Source organism: Hyperoodon ampullatus (assembly GCF_949752795.1).
Source record: "Hyperoodon ampullatus genome assembly, chromosome: 6".
NCBI classification, from domain to species: Eukaryota; Metazoa; Chordata; class Mammalia; order Artiodactyla; family Ziphiidae; genus Hyperoodon; species Hyperoodon ampullatus.
Genome location: NC_136919.1, coordinates 117,296,725 through 117,312,785, shown reverse-complemented (window position 1 = coordinate 117,312,785; position 16,061 = coordinate 117,296,725). Strand labels below are relative to the sequence as shown.

The 16,061-nt window shown below is 50.6% G+C and overlaps 1 protein-coding gene across 1 annotated transcript in view; it reads right to left on the bottom strand.

Moving 5' to 3' along the window:
* The window catches only part of PTK2B (protein tyrosine kinase 2 beta), a 126,192-nt gene extending 110,731 nt beyond the window's left edge, over window positions 1-15,461 (bottom strand). The window contains exon 1 of the mRNA XM_079706073.1: window positions 15,397-15,461. The gene's annotated coding sequence lies outside the window, so the exon portion shown is untranslated. The remainder of the gene's footprint in view (window positions 1-15,396) is intronic.
* Window positions 15,462-16,061: the final 600 nt, after the last annotated feature.

The window sequence follows — 16,061 nt, the reverse complement described above, 5'->3', positions numbered from 1 at the left end:
GCAGACATGGATTGAACTGGTCCTCCACAGACCCATTGAAGGGGACACAGGCACCATGCCTGTGACCTCCAAGGTTTATAGTCTAATTGGGAAAGATGATGTTATGGTCTCAATGTTTTTGTGCCTCCCCCATCCATATGTGGAAGCCCTGATCACTAATGGGACTGTACGTGGAAATAAGGCTTTTAAGGAAGTAATTAAGGTTAAATGAGGTCCTCAGTGCGGGCCTTGATTGGTTAGAGTTAATGTCCTTATAAGAAGAGGAAGAGAAACCAGAGCGCGCTCCCTCTCTCCCTCTCCCCAACCCCCCCCCCCGGTACACACACACACACACCCCCCAAAGAAAAAGCGTGAGAGGACATGGCAAGAAGGTGGCCGTCTCCAAGCCAGGAAGAGAGCCCTCACCAGAAACTGACTGTTCTGGCAGCCTGACTTCAGACTCCCAGCCTCCAGACGAGTGAGAAAATAAATAACTGCTGTTTAAGCCACCTGGTCAACTTTGTTATGGCAGCCTGTGCTGACTCAGAGGGCACACACATAATAAATGACAAAATAAGGCAGGAGGAAAGTGCTATCAGGGTCAGGAAGACGGCTTTGGGGACAGAGAGGATGGTGAGATGAAGCCAGCCTGAGGGTGAGGAGGGGAAGGGCTCCATGTCGAAGTCCCTGGAGACACGGTGAGTATTTCAACCAGGGTGGGCATCAGAACCGTTCTGGGAGCATTAAGGCCAAAACAGAGCAAAGCCAGAAAAGGAAGAGATGCCTGCCTGGGTCTGACTGCAGACAGACACGGGAGCTCCCAGGGTCTCTAATACACACCCCAAGTAATGGAATCAGTGCTACACAAAGTGTGGTCCCTGGACCGCCTGCATTACCATCACCTGTAAACCTGTCAGAAATGCAAAGGAAGTTGGAGCCCAACGTTTGACAGTGGAGAAGCACCACTGTCAGCTATGCTGGAGGATCTAGGTTGCTTCTGCCCTGAAAGTTCTCCAAAGCGCATGCGTCCTGGGGTCAGGAAGTCCCCTGCCCACTCGTCTCTTTCAGCAGCTGATGAGATTTCTATGTCTTGTTTTACTTGAATCCTTCCGGTGCCCCTCATTTTCACAGGCATTGGAGACCATCTCTAAATGAGCACTTTTTCCTCAGCTCTTTTCCCCAAAACCTCCTCCATCCGAACAAATGTCTACTGAGCACAAGTTTCATATCCTGACATTTGCTGGAATAGGATCGGGAGACATAGGGGCATGAGACAAGGTCCCCGCCTCACCCCAGTCCACTGAGCAAGGCATGTACTTGTGAAAAATAAATTTATCTCACGATAACATGTGCCTGGCATAAGTGGATGGTACAGCCAAGAGCTCTGGGAGGAGGGGGGCTCGGGGAAGGCGGGGTGTGAGCTTCTGTCCTGTACCAAGTCCCTTTCCCTCCACCAGAGTCTTCTGGTCCTGAATGTCTTATACACCCCGTAATACCTGTGGGATACCCTATTCCAACTGGTGGGGCAAAAAAGGATGCCTGGCTGGCCCCCTGCTTTGCGGCAGGCGTCCTCTCCCTAGATTCCCCGTTCCTGTAGCTTGAACGCTGTCTCCCCCACCGTACGTCCCCACTGAAGGCAGGCCAGTTCCCGCTGCCCCGGCCAAGCCCCTCTCTGTCTTCTCTGCCCCCTCCTCACTGCACGTGGATGTCCAGGGGAAGGAAACAGGAAGTAGGCTGTTCCTCGGGGCCAGCCCTCGCCACAACCCTCTCTGGCCAGCCAGCAGTGTGGGTAGCTGCGACACCCAAGCTGACGACAGGAACTCCGGGCCTTTGGCATGACACTGCTGGCAGCCCTTGGCCACACCCCAGAAACGCCTGTCTACGGGTCTCCGAGCCAAACGCTTCTCTGTGCTTGGCACAAAAGCTGCTCTGACCCGGGGCCAGAGTTCTCTTTTCCAAAACAAAAATCTGACTCGCTTCCCTGCTTAAATACTCCTATAGCTATACATCCTATAGATAGGCTCTCATCTATCTTGTCACTTCCTGTTGCTAGAGAACAAAGTCCAGTGCCAAGCGACCATGATAAAGGGCCTCTCTGCATCCTTCCAGCTTTATTCCCACAACCGTGCTGCCAGATCCAGCCTCCGTGAGCTGTTCACAGCTTCCCAAACAGGCCACACTCTTGGATGCCTTATCTTCAAATAGGCTGTGCTCTGTGCCTGGCAGGGCACCTCCCTGCCCTTTCTCTGCATAGCACACTCCCATCCATTCTTCAAAACCCTTCCCAGCATCACCTCGTCAGTAAAGCCTGGTCAGCCTCCCCCTGGTAATGTTGGTAGCTCTGGGCTTTGTGCCTGTACAGTGTTTGGCCATCCTCTCGCAGCCCATCTGGTTTTACTGTGGCTCTTTCATCTTGAGGATGGTCTCTTGTTCACTTTACTATCCCCAGCAGCTCGCCCAGCACCTGGCCCAAGAGAGGTGTTAAATGATGCAGAGCTGGACTTCAGATTCACCTCGTCACAGCCACTGCTCCAACATCCTTAAAGAAGGAAACAGCACTTCAAGGAGGAAGAATACAGACTCTCCTTCCTTGAAGAGGTCTAATACCAAGAGAAACATTCGCGTGAGTGGTGGTGGGGACAGCTTAGACTCAGTGCCGTCGTGGCACAGGAGGAAGGCCTAGCTGTTACTGTCACAGGAGAACGCTGGGACCCCGCCTAGGAACGCACTCAAGGGGTGGGAAGGGACTCAGACTTTGCCTGATATACCAGACGTGCCCCCCTACTTCCCTTACGGACCACCACCCATGAAGGAAGGGGTCCAGCCCCCACCAAGGCTTCCCTTCACCGTCCCTCCCTCCCCGACCGCCACCTCCAAACATACACGCTCCAGCGGAACCGGGATGATCGTGCTGGGTCCAGCCTCCCTGAGCTGTTCACAGCTTCCCAAACAGGCCACAGTGTGGCTCCCCACTCTGTGACTGCGGTGAAGGTCTTTCTAAAGAGCAGTCTCCTCCGTCACTTATGTCCCCTCCAGGGTCTGGGCCTCTAAAAGCCACCTCTCGAGCTTTTGTCCATGTCTGTCACTTCTTCACACGTCTGGCCACAGCTTCCACTCTGGTCCTCTTGCCCGCTAATCTCCATCTTTCCTTTCCTCGCTCTTAGCCCAAACTCAGGAGTGCTGTTCTCCAGCTCACATGCGTCTTCTTAAGAGAAGACTGGAGGGGAAGTATGGACGGGGCAGTCCCTCTCGGAGGAATTTGCTGGTGAATCACTAGGGGGTGTGACTTCTGAGATGGTCAGACTGTCCCACTCCCGAGCAGGGAGGGGGCAAGGCCTCCAGCGTCAGATGCCCCGAGTCCTCACGCTAGTGGGAAGGCAGCAGTGGGCTCGAGGCCTGGTGGGGAAAACCCAAGAAAAGCCTTGTACCACGTCATATCCCTAAAGGTCCTGCTCCAGCGATTTATAACCCTCAACCACGCAGTCATGTTACGTGGTCTTTGCGTTTCTCAACCACTTCCAGAAGCTGGGCAGACTCTGGTTCTCCCATTTTAGAGAAGACAATAAAGACTGTCCAGACAACAGAAAATATAGTATCTTGTTTCCAACTTGTAACTACAAGTCTGTTTTTTAAATAATTTATATATGGTTCTACAGAGTCTAAATGAAAGACCAGTGCTGGTTTTCTCCATGGGAATAAAGAGGAAATAAAAAGGGACAGATTGGTATGGCTGCTTGATTGACTGTCTCACCAGCTTGCACTCCTTCCTTTGTTCATTCATTCATTCATTTATTCCTAAAGTTATTCGTCCATCCATCCGTCTATTTTCAATATCATATATGCTCTTCCCCTCCCCAAATTATCTGTCACAAAACAAGAAGTTTATATTCTAGCCCTTTTAGAATCTTTCATTGTATGGGCTGCTCTCACGATTACCCTATGTTGAACAAAAAATATACGGCCTGGGAAAAAATATTAGCCCGACATCACTACAATAAATGCTAGCTTGGGCTGCGTACAAAGGTCACCTGATAGAATTGTTTTTTTAAGAAAGGAAGCACGGTACTATAATATAGATTCAGTAACTTTCCTTGGGGGCATAGCCTCACAATTATAAGTGCTGAATTTTGTAAAAGATCATTTTTCAAAAAGCAATGCACTAAGTAGTTATACTGTAGACATCAAAAGGAAATACCTTCTACAGGATTTGATTAAATATTTTTCCAAAGTGACATATGAATGGCCAATAAGTACAAGAAAAGATGCTCAATATCATCAGTCATTAGGGAAATGCAAGTGAAAAGCATGACAAGGTACCACTTCATGGCCACTAGGATGGCTAAAATCAAAATTACAGACAATAACAAGTGTTAACGAGAATGGGAACGATCACACATCGCTGACGGGAGTGTAAAAGGGTGCAGCTGCTACGGAAAGCAGTTTGGCCATTACTCAAAATGGTAAACACAGTTATCTCATGAGCCAGCAATTCTACTGCTAGGTATGTAACTAAGAGAAATGAAAACATATGCCTGTGCAAAAACTTGTACATGAATGTTCCTAGGAGCATTACTCATAATGGTCAAAAAGTAGAAACAACTCAAGTGTTCATCAACTGATGAATGGTTAAGCAAAATGTGGAATATACCTACAATGGAATATTAATTGGCAATCTAAAGGAATGAAGGACCAATACATGCTACGACGTGGATAAACTTTAAAAACATTGCGTTAAGAAGCCAGTCACAAAAAGACCTGCAATGTTGCGTGATTCCATTTATATGAAATGTCCAGAATGAACAAATCCAAAAAACAGAAAGTAGATTAGTGGTTGCCAGGGACTGGGGGGAGGGGAGAAGGAGGAGTGACGGCTAATGGGCCGAGGTTTCTTACAGAGTGATTAAAAAGTCCTGCAATTAGATAGTGGTGATGGTTGCACAACTCTGTGAAGATACCAAAATTCACAGGACTGTACATTTTAAAAGGATGAATTTTACAGTATGTGACTTCTATCTCCAAAAAGCTGTTATTAAAAAATATAAATAAACACTTGCTGGGTTAATAAGAAATAGCAAACTCTCTTTAGACTGTAGGGACGATGATATAAGCCAGAACACAGATGATTCAAAAAGGGGTTCTAGCGATGAGAAGGACACTGATGTCAAGATGTGAGTCAGGCGTTGGCTGTTTCATACACAGGGAGAGTTGGGGGGAAAGCCATATTTTAAATGTAACGTATTATTTTATATAGTATGTGATTTAAAACATGCGTCGCTAAAATCATATTAAATATTTTGAAATGTTTACAAATTTACATTAGCTGCTTTTACACAATCCTCCTTATCAGGAGGCACACGTGTATATATCAGATGTCGACTGCCAGGCACCATCTGTCCCTCTGACTCTCAGTACAGACACGGTTCTGACCTCAACAGAGCTTACACCCTAGTTCAACCGAGTTAAAACGGAGCTTAAGTTTGAGGTCATTTCTATGAAAAGTTTGTAAAACTGATTACAAAACCTATGGGTCGTTCTTAATGTTTGGTGGGGCCGTAAGTTCCTTGGAGCTCAGATGAAAGCTTTGGACTTTCTTCCCGTAAACATGTGCACTTGCTCAGAGGTGAAAATTATGCATCTTCTCCCAGGGCACTTATGTATGCAATCCCCGCTCACCCCTTGCACATACACACGCCATGCCCCAGGTTGTATTCTTTATTTTGAGATCATTCTTCACTGAATCCACTTGCATCTAGACCCATTCTCCAGTGTATGTGTGTTTAGACACATAAACAATGAGGACTTCAAGAATTGGAGGCCTGGAGAGGATCCCAGATGATCTGGTCCCCCCGCGAGGCAGGGGGGTCCAGGGGTCACTGTGGAAAGGGCAGAGGGCCTGGCAGGCACCTGCCCTCCCCGCTTCAACCCTGGCAAGATCTACTGTAACCTGGTTTACACACTGGGCTTTAACCTAAGATCCATGTTGAAGAAAGTTCTCCTCTAGTTAAGAAGTCCCAAACCCCGTTATTGTAAGTACAAATGAAAACCCTGAGGCTTGAACTGGCCCACCCAGGTGACTCACCCAAGGTTACATGGCAGGAAGGTGACAGAGCAGTGACTTCCTGGGTCTGCTCCCTGGGTAGCGCTCTCTCTGTCGCCACACCTCTCCCTGGGAGTGAACACAGGTTGGCAGCTAAGCGTTTAGTAAACAGGTACAGGAAGGGTTTTACTAGACAGAGAATCAGGTAAAGAAAGAGGGAGAAGGTTCAGAGGCCACTCTGGGGACAATGGAGGGCCACCCTCTGGACAGCTCAGAGTGCAGCCACCACGGCAAGCCCCGGGCCTGTGCACAGGTGGGTGGAAGTCCAGGTCACTAAAAACTGCCAACCTCTGCCTTGCAAATCTCTCTCCTGTATCCCAAAAGCGACTTCACCCTCTACCAAGGCTCCCTGCCTTTTTTCTTACTCCCTGTTTTTCTCCTGTCATTCAGCCTGGCCAGAAGGGGCTCCATAAGCAGGAGGATGAGGGGGGAAAAGAAGGCAAGGATCCAATGGGTTAGACACAGGCGTAGCTCAGCAAAGGGATTATCAAGCTCCTGCTCTAAGTCACCCACTCCCTCTCTCTGGGCTCTAGGAAACCTCCACATGCCCCAAGAGGCCAGGATAGCATCCCGACCCTGGGGGAGAATGCGGTCCTGCTCTGTTGCAACTGGCTGTTGTGAAGCCCAGCACAGGGGATGAGGAAGATCACATCTGGCCCTGGGGAGCCAGGCACGAGTATGTAGGAGAAGGAGGCACATGGAATCCCCAATCCTTGGAATTTGAGGGAGTTTGGAAGAAGAACAAAAGAGTGGGAGGGGCTTGATCTGAGCCTGGGGGAGGAGTCTGACTGAAGAAGGTGGAAGGAGTTAGGTGGTCCAGGCAGGACAGAGGACTTGGGCAGAGGTTTGATAAAGACCAGTGGGCAGACCAGGCTCTAGCTGGGGTGAAGGGCTTAGTTTGGAAAGCACGGGGAAGTAAGAAGAGAAGGTAAATGAAGGTCAGATTACAGAGGGTGTTAAACAGTAAGTGCAAGGGGATGTGGATTCGCCTAGAGGCACAGGAGCTTCTGAGGGAACTAGAAATAAGGAGAGGTTCTTAGGTAACGTCAGGTGATGTTGCGTAATATGGGTCAGACCAGGGTAGGGGCACGGAAAAGGAGGGGAAGGAATGAGAGGCATGAAGAAAGAATTTGCAGGATTAGTGATGGGTAAGATAAGAGCAGAGGAGAAAGGGAAGATAATTCCAAGGTTTTTGACCTGAGCGTCTAGGAGAACTACAACTACATGAACAGGCGGGATGCCAGAAGGAGACGGTTTGGTGTAAGAAAACGATGAGTTTAGTTTTCAGCCTGTAACATTGAAGATGAGTTACTCAAGTGGAAACTCTTAGAGTTACTCTTACACATTCTTGGAAGTGGAGAGCTGAAGCGAGGGAGGAGGGTCAGACAGGAGGGGGAGACCAGGAGTTGTCTGAACTGATGACGGTGGATAAGGGGGCGGCAGACTGAAGTGCACGACTCTCCAGGAGGCTGCTATACAGAGGTTTCCATGAGACCTCTAGACAGGCTGACACTTAGTGCATCGCTACCAAAGATGAGGTCCATGGGAAAGGGCTTACGTATGAACTGAGAACACAGAGGAAGGAGAAGATTAAGGGGAATGACAAATTACTTACATAACCTAAACAAGTTGATGCTCCCATAAACCCTACAGCTTTCAAATCCATGTAAGGACCAATTTCAACTCAGAGACCATAGAAGCCTCTGATTGACCAGCAGATATTCTCCAGGACCCACACATCATCCCAGATTACAGAATTTATCCAGACTCTTGAGACTCCCACATGCCCCTCCTTTGAGGTCAAGCTCTTTACTCTCTGATCCACTTTATACACTGCTGCCCAAATCTGATCATGCCCCCTTCACCCAAGTTCATATCTCAAGAGCTCTCTGCAGCCTTTAGAAGAAAGTCCAGTGGCTCCCTACAGCCTTCAGCATGATGTCCAAACCCTTCAGCCACCATGCTTGAGCCTTATGTAAGTTTCCACCCTTCACTTAATTGCCCTTTGATACTCTTGGCTCCAGCCAAAATGAGTCATTCAAATCACGCCTCGCCACCTCCCTTTTACTTACACTCTTTGACCACAACCACCGTTCCAAGTTTCCGTGGCCATACACTGGACGTCCTTTGAGAGCTTTTCCAAATGCCCCTTCCTCCAAGAAGCATTCCCAGACAACCCAGACCGAAGACCTCTCTCCGTTCTCTGACCTCATACAGCACTTTATTGGTGCCTCTTTTATGGCACCAGAAGTCCCCATCTTGTCTTACAGTTATGTATCTTTATGTATGACATCCTCAAGCAGACTGTAAACTCGTTGAGGACAGATACAGTCCCTCAAACGCGGGGAAAGATTATATACTCTGAGTGACGGGGGTGCTGAAGGAGGGGAGAAATACTAAACAAATGCCAAGAGTGAGTCACAGGTGAGAAAACTCAGGCTCCGAGGGGTTACGTAGCTAGGCAATGCCAACCAAGGAGAAAGTGACAGGTCAAGACTCAACCCACGTCATTCTGACCCAAACTCTTCATCTTTCCAGGGATCCTGCCCGGCAGTGCTTTATGAGGCATTTTCACGTAAGCCAAGTGTTTCTCTCAACGACCCTATCAGGGATGCAGTACTATTTCTTCATTTTCAGATGAGAAAAGTGAAGCGACTTACCCAAAGTCACACAGCTAGCAACTGGAAGAATCTAGACCAAAGCCGTGTCTCCTGACCCCTGACCGTCTGTCCACTCACCCAGGCGGACAATCTGCCAGCATTGAGCTGGGGGCTTGAGAACTTCAGCTCGGGACAACCACTCACAGCTGCCTAAATGGACATGGCCATGTTTCCGTGCCCAGCATCTGTGTATATAGCAGATCAAAGGTAAACCGATGCCGGTAAGAGCATCTTCGAAGGTGCTGGAGTATCAGGTCTCTGGTAACCTGCCTGGAGCTGGAACTGGGGGTGGGGAGAGTGTACACCTGAGCCAGGGAGAGGAGCTGGGTTCTCACCCCCAAAGCTCCGGAAGAACAAAGAGAGTGCTTGAGGCTAGGTGCGGGGGAGGACGAGACAGTTGACATTTATTTAGAAACCAGAAAAACACGTGATGCTCCAAGTGGCAGGGACCAGAGGAAGGACGGTTCCCTCACCGGTGGGAAATGGTACCCCTCCCCCAGAAGAGCAAAACCCGAACTCAGGGCAGAATTCCCAATGGGCCCACATGTGTCCCAGTGGGACGGCAACAAGTGGGGAGTCTGAGAGGCAGCTGGAAGACCCTTAGAGAAAGAAAGGGCATGAAACGGGGGGGACTGCGGTCCTGGGGCCCTCAAAGTTGTTGGGAGAATTGGCCTATTGAAGGGGACACTAGTCCACGAGTCAAGAACTAAACCCAGCAGCAAGCTCTAAACTCCGGGCGAGTACCTTCCTTTGAGCTCCTGCCTAGCGAGCGATGGTGCCAGGTTCTGCGTGGGTGGATTTCAGGGCGTAAAAAGGGAAGAAGGGGACGGGAGAGGAGGAAAATGTTAGTGAACTGTCACCAGGATAGAAAAGGGGAAGGCTCCCCTTCCACGGCCTTGGTGGTGGTTGATCTTAGCTCTAATCACGTTGACCAGCTGCATTTAGTGCTGGGCAAGGTAAGAGCTGGGTGGGGTCTGCAGCCCATCCGCAGCCCACCTAGAGGGTCACCTGGAGACAAAATCCTGCACTCCTATCAACCCACGCCTCATGTCTAGGTAAAAAGCGCATCGGAATACGCAGTCTCCAGCCTGCTCTCTTGATCAAACCGTCATCATGAGTAATAATTATACCTTGGGAAATGGCAGAGTGACTCAAAAGAGCTGTGCCCTGCCCCACTGCCGCCCCCTCGTATGGTTCAGAGCTTCGTGCTGGGTGCCTAGAACCCCGGAAACCGAAGCCACCATTTTCCCCTGCCTGTCAGCCCTCTGAGCGCCTTCAGTGGCCATGCGGACTCCAGTGTCTGGTGGGCAGCAGTAGAAAGTCTCTTTGCTGGCTGCAGAGCTAATCAGGCCAGGCTGTCACAGACACAGTGCACTGGGGGTGGGGGGTGGGGATGCAGGTTGGGGGCAAGAAGCAAATTCTGTCTTGTACATGATGCACAGGAGAAGCCCACTTCTGCCCCTCAAAACACGGCCTTTTTCCCCAGGGGGGAAAACAAAATGGCCCTTCCCCACCAGCTCAGATCAACTCCAAGTATGAACTAGAATGACAAGGAGAGCTACAGTTATTGCGTGCCTACTGTGTGCCTGAAAAAGGACGGAATGTCTTATGTACAGCCAAGGTTATTAAGCTGGTGCATAGGGCCATCTGGGACATTAAAATACTGGACTAGTCCATCCAAGCTTGTAAATGTCCCCCCACCCCACCCCACCACGGCCCTGACTGCCTGCCTCCCCCGTCCACCTCCCAGGTTCCCTGTGGCCCCTGGCACAGCAGGCTCAGTTCTGTTAGATCCCTGCCCATGCCTTAGTGGCTGTTGATATTTGGAATATTACTCCTGGTATACCTTCACAAAAAGCCCTGTCATCATCTCAGAGACGAGGAAGAGAGGGCTGCACGACTTAGCCAAGGTCACACAGTGAGTCCCAGAACCAGAGCTGGAACCCAGGCTGACTGACCAAGTCTGGGCGCTGGACCACTGGACCACCAACCACGCTAGTGTTTCGGAGACTCTCACTACTCTCTCTGCTCCTCCGCCTTTACCCTAGAACTGGCCCAGAGTCTAAGAGACATTCTTGATCGGGGAGCCAGCAAGAACTTCTGTTAATTACCACCCTTTCTGCCCAAGGACCTCAGCAATTGTCCATTTTTATTCCGGCCACCTCAGAGATCCATTCATCTGGGAGGCCAGGGCCACAGAGTCCCGAGCCTATGAGCCTTCTGGGCAGGGAGAAAAGTAGGAATAGGACACCTACCACTCGGGGTTCACCCAGGGGACGCTTCCTCCCCTCCCCTGCCTCAACTGTACTTTCCTTAACAATATTAAGAACATACGGAATGACTGCCATACCCTGGAGGGGCTACATGCTGAGGGACACACTCTTCCAGGGTCCTCCGAACAATGGGAAAGGGGTGTGAACTGTGGTAGGAAAATTTAGGCTGACACAAGTGGGGGTTTGTGTCTGTGAGGGATGAGCGATGCTGGGACAGGGGCTTCGGTCCCTGAAGATCTTCTGTAAACTGGACACGACTAAGTCCAGGCTAGAGTTATGGGATGAATAATGGCTGCAGAAAGATCTGCTTGGTTCCAGAACGGCACCTACATCAACAGTCAGTAGGAGTGGAGTGCTATTTCCATTGAGATGGTAGTAGGTGTCCCCCAAACCCACTACAAGGGGTCTACAGTCAAATTTAGGGGATGCTAGTAAGTCCAGTGATACAGGCGTCTTTTCTGAGGAACTGGCCATACCCTTGGTCATACACATACGCAGGACAAATCTCCGAGAGTGGGCTCATTGGAGCGTTTCAGCAGGGCAACACCTGTAACTATCTCATGGCAGAGAGTTTCTCTGAACACTGTTTGGCAAATGCTGCTCTAAAGAACTGGGGACAAAATGCTTACCACTGGGCAGGGGGGTGGGGAGATTTAGCCACTGCAAAGAGGGACCATGTGTAACCCAGTGGTTCCCACAAGGGAAACACACCTTCCATTTCCTCTTTCTCTTAACAAATTCTTAACTCCCTCCAGGTTCCCTTCTAGAAGGCCCCCTAATTCGCTCTTATAAATGCCACCATTAGGATAAAGAAGATGTGGCACATATATACAATGGAATATTACTCAGCCATAAAAAGAAACGAAATTGAGCTCTTTGTAATGAGGTGGATAGACCCAGAGTCTGTCATACAGAGTGAAGTAAGTCAGAAAGAGAAAGACAAATACCGTGTGCTAACACATATATATGGAATTTAAGAAGGAAAAAAATGTCATGAAGAACCTAGGGGTAAGACAGGAATAAAGACACAGACCTATTAGAGAATGGACTTGAGGATATGGGGAGGGGGAAGGGTAAGCTGGGACAAAGCGAGAGAGAGGCATGGACATATACACGCTACCAAACGTAAGGTAGATAGCTAGTGGGAAGCAGCCGCATAGCACAGGGAGATCAGCTCGGTGCTTTGTGACCGCCTGGAGGGGTGGGATAGGGAGGGTGGGAGGGAGGGAGATGCAAGAGGGAAGGGATATGGGAACAGATGTATATGTATAACTGATTCACTTTGTTATAAAGCAGAAACTAACACGCCATTGTGAAGCAATTATACTCCAATAAAGATGTAAAAACAAATAAATAAATAAATAAATGCTGCCATTAAAGTCAAAACAAGGCATCCTTACTTCTTCTACCCCTGAGCTCTATTTTTCTAATAAGAAAAAAATTTTTCCTTATAAAAATGGGAATATTGACAGCTAAATTTTATGGCACATTTGTCTGTGTCAGTTGTGCTGGGTGTGTTACCTGGATTCTCCCTTCTAATTCATTCACATTTCCTTTCAGCTAATTCAACTTTGAGTTATGGCCACCCCTTCCCCAGGGTCTTCCAGAGCATCTGGGAAGCAAGTCATTGACAAAGCTGAATAACTGACCCCAGCTCTCCCTTTCTGCTCAGGAGCTAACCCGCTCTCTCACTAGGAGAAGGACCTCCACCACGTACTTCCCCTGCGAGCTCTGAGGGCTCAATAAATATAAACAGAAATAAATGAGCCCAAAGCACTTCAGGGATGCTACTTTGGTTACCCCTGTGAAAGCGCTGTGAAGATTAATATCTACCACTTTTTCTTCAGCACTCCCTGGGCAATTTACATACATTACCACGGATCCACCCCACAACCTGAACGAACAGATACTCTTATCCTCATTTCTGAAAAGAGATTCTGGGGTTCCAAGGAGTTAAGTGGTTTACGTAAGCCCTCACAGCAGGCAAGTGGCCAAGCTGGCATTTGAATCCAGGTTCATGGGGCTCCAAAGACCAAGGAATTGTCTTTCTTTTGTTTTTAAGAAATAACATGCTCAACCAGTGAAGGAGCCCCGAAGTGGAATCTAGAAGGATTGGTTACAAGATAATATGTCCTGGGCTGCGGGGGTGGGATGAAGTGGGAGATTGGGATTCACATATGTACACTATTGATACTATGTATAGGGTAGATAGCTCATGAGAACCTACTGTATAGCACAGGGAACTCTACTCAGTGCTCTGTGGTGACCTAAATGGGAAGGAAATCCAAAAAAGAGGGGATATATGTATACGTATAGCTGATTCACTTTGCTGTCCAGCAGAAACTAACACAACATTGTAAAGCAACTATACTCCAATAAAAATTAATTAAAAATTAATAAATTTTTTAAAATAATAAAAAAAGAAAAAAAAAAGATAATATGTCCTGAGACTGTCCCCTTGGTGCCTGGACACTACCTACCCTTCACTTCCCAGCACTGTAGTCATCCTCAGCTTTCCCCTAGAGGACAGGTGCCAGATAAAATACCAGATGTCCAGTTGAATTTGAATTTCAGATAAACAGTGAATAATGTCTTGGTATAAGTACGCCCCAAAGATTGCACGGGACATAGTTATACTTGACAAATATTCATTGCTTATCTGAAATTCAAATCTGAGTGTCCTGTATTTTCATTTGCTAAATCTGGCAGCCCCGCACCCTTGAGTCAAGTCGGAGGCTGCTGGCTCTAGGGCCCAAGTGACAGGAGTTGCCATGGCAGCCAGAGCAGGCCCTTCTGGAGCCGTCTCTCCCACCTCTCCAGCTCCAACTCGCCCCTGCACCCTCCATGTGCTGAACACCCCGAGCTACTTTCAGTTTCCTGGGTTCGTCCCGCTGCTTCTGGCCTCAGGTCTCAGCACTTGCTGTGCCCTATGCCATTCATGCCCTTCTTTCCCTCCCGGGCTAATTCTACCAATCCTTCAGGTCTCCACTTAGAGTGACTTCTGCCAGGAAGCCTTCCGGGACACGCTGACCAGCTCCACCCACAGCCCCCAGCACTGGGCCGGTCAGCACCTGTTCCCTCCCTCCCCACGGCACTGCTCGGGGCGCAGGGCTGGGTCCCACGCACCCTGGTCTCCCATGCCCAGCGCCAGCACCTGGTCTCAGGTAGGAAGTCAGCCAGTGCTTATTGAATGAAGGAATGAGAGCAGAGTGTCGTGCCAGAGCTGCTCTCTCCATGTGACTCCCTCCCTCCCTCCTTCCATTTTCACACACACTTTTGTCTCTGCTTCCTCTTCGCGCTCCCCGCGAGGAGTTGGGAAAGGCTGGGGTTCGGTCCACACCTGCATTCCTTGCCCTCAAGGGAGAGGCCTCCTTGGGCCCCTTCCCTGATCTTTTCGAACCAACTGCCCCGAGGGCTCACGTCCAGCTGTGGGTCCGGGGAAAGCTCTTCCTCTTCTGGTTTCTGAGCGCCCCCGGCGAATGCCCCCTGTGTGTCCAAAATTCGGCTCTCCCTCTCCCCTCCCTGACCCCTTGGAGAAGCCTAATTGGACTGAGCTCCAAGCATGGCGTGTGGGGAGACGCAAGTGTCAGATGGCTGACGTTTAGGGCAGGTGGTGGGGCTCGGTGGGCTCAGAACAGCACCCATATGTTGCCTGTTCACCCACCCAAGGCTTTGCCCACGCACAGCCTGACAGGAGGAGAAGGCGGCACAGAACTTAACCCTTTAGGGGCATTCCGAAGTAATGTCACAAAGACCCGGGGGGGGGTGGGCAGCGAGCGTTAACTTTAGTCCCCACAACACACAGGCACTCACACGCACACACAGACACACACAGACACACACGCGCACGCACAGAGTTCTGCCTCTACCCCCCTGCAGAGCCCTGCTTGCTTCCAGTCGGCGCTTGATTCAGAAGATGCCCTTTGGGGGGCGGGGAGCGCAGTGGGGTGTGCGTGGGAGTGTGAGCGGGGTGGGCGAGCTGCAGGGCACGGCAGGGGGCAAAGCAGGAAGCGCAGAGGCTCTAAGGCAGGAGCTGAAGAAGTTGGATTCTGAAAGCTCTCTGGCCTGACCTCTAGAGGCAGGCGGCCTTTCTGTGCCCGCCCATCACCCTCACGCCCATCCTCCCCTGGCTGATAAGAGAACTAAGAGGGGAAAACACCCTTTCGTCTCAAAGTAACTCCAAAAATGGGATCCCTCTCCCTCCGCGGAGGGCTCGCCGGCCCCGGGAGCGCCCCACGCCGCAGCGCCCACTTCTGGGTCCGCGGCTCCCGGTCCCGTCCGGGTCCCCGCAATCCCGGAGTCACCCCGACCCTCCCTCCTCGTCCAGCCTCGCTCCACCTTCTGGCTGGGCGCTCAGCCCCGATTGCGATCGCGGGAGGGGACTCACACGGAGCGAAGCGCCGACTCCGGCGGCGGCTCCTCGGCTCGGCCAGGTGCGGCGGGGCGGCGGCAGGTGAGGGGTTCTTCTGAAGGGGTGCGCGGCGGCTCCGGAGGCCTCCGCTGAGAAACAGCGCTGACAGGTTTGTGTTTTCCCCTCTCCTTCTCCGACTTAACCACACCCCTACTGCTCTCCTCCCCACTTCCTTAAAGGGTGGGGTGTGTTGTCTGCGGTGCCGAGCGTGTGCAGCTCCAGCCTCTTACCATAAACTCTGAAATAGACGCCGCCGCCAGTTTCCGGAGCTGCACGTGCCCAGAGATGGGGGGCCATCTCTGCCACGCCCCGACCCTAGGTGGGGTCTTCTGCTGTTCTGTGCCCGCCCCCCCACTTCGTGAGCAGTTGAGCCCCCCATTCCTACCACCCCTCCCTCTTTCTTCCTGTCCACTTGGAAACTTTGGGAGGCCACACTTAGAGGCTGGCGTTTCCTCTTAGCCCCCAGGTATGTTTCAGAGCTGGAGACTCACCTGCCACGCTCTCAGCATCACTGTCCCTCCCGGTCTCTTCAAGCCCTAAAGTGCCCAGGCCCTTTTGGGGGCACCAGAAATCAGGTGAATATCACCAGGAGCTTTAGCAGAACTGGTCAAGGGGCCTGAACGCCACGGACCAGGTCCCTG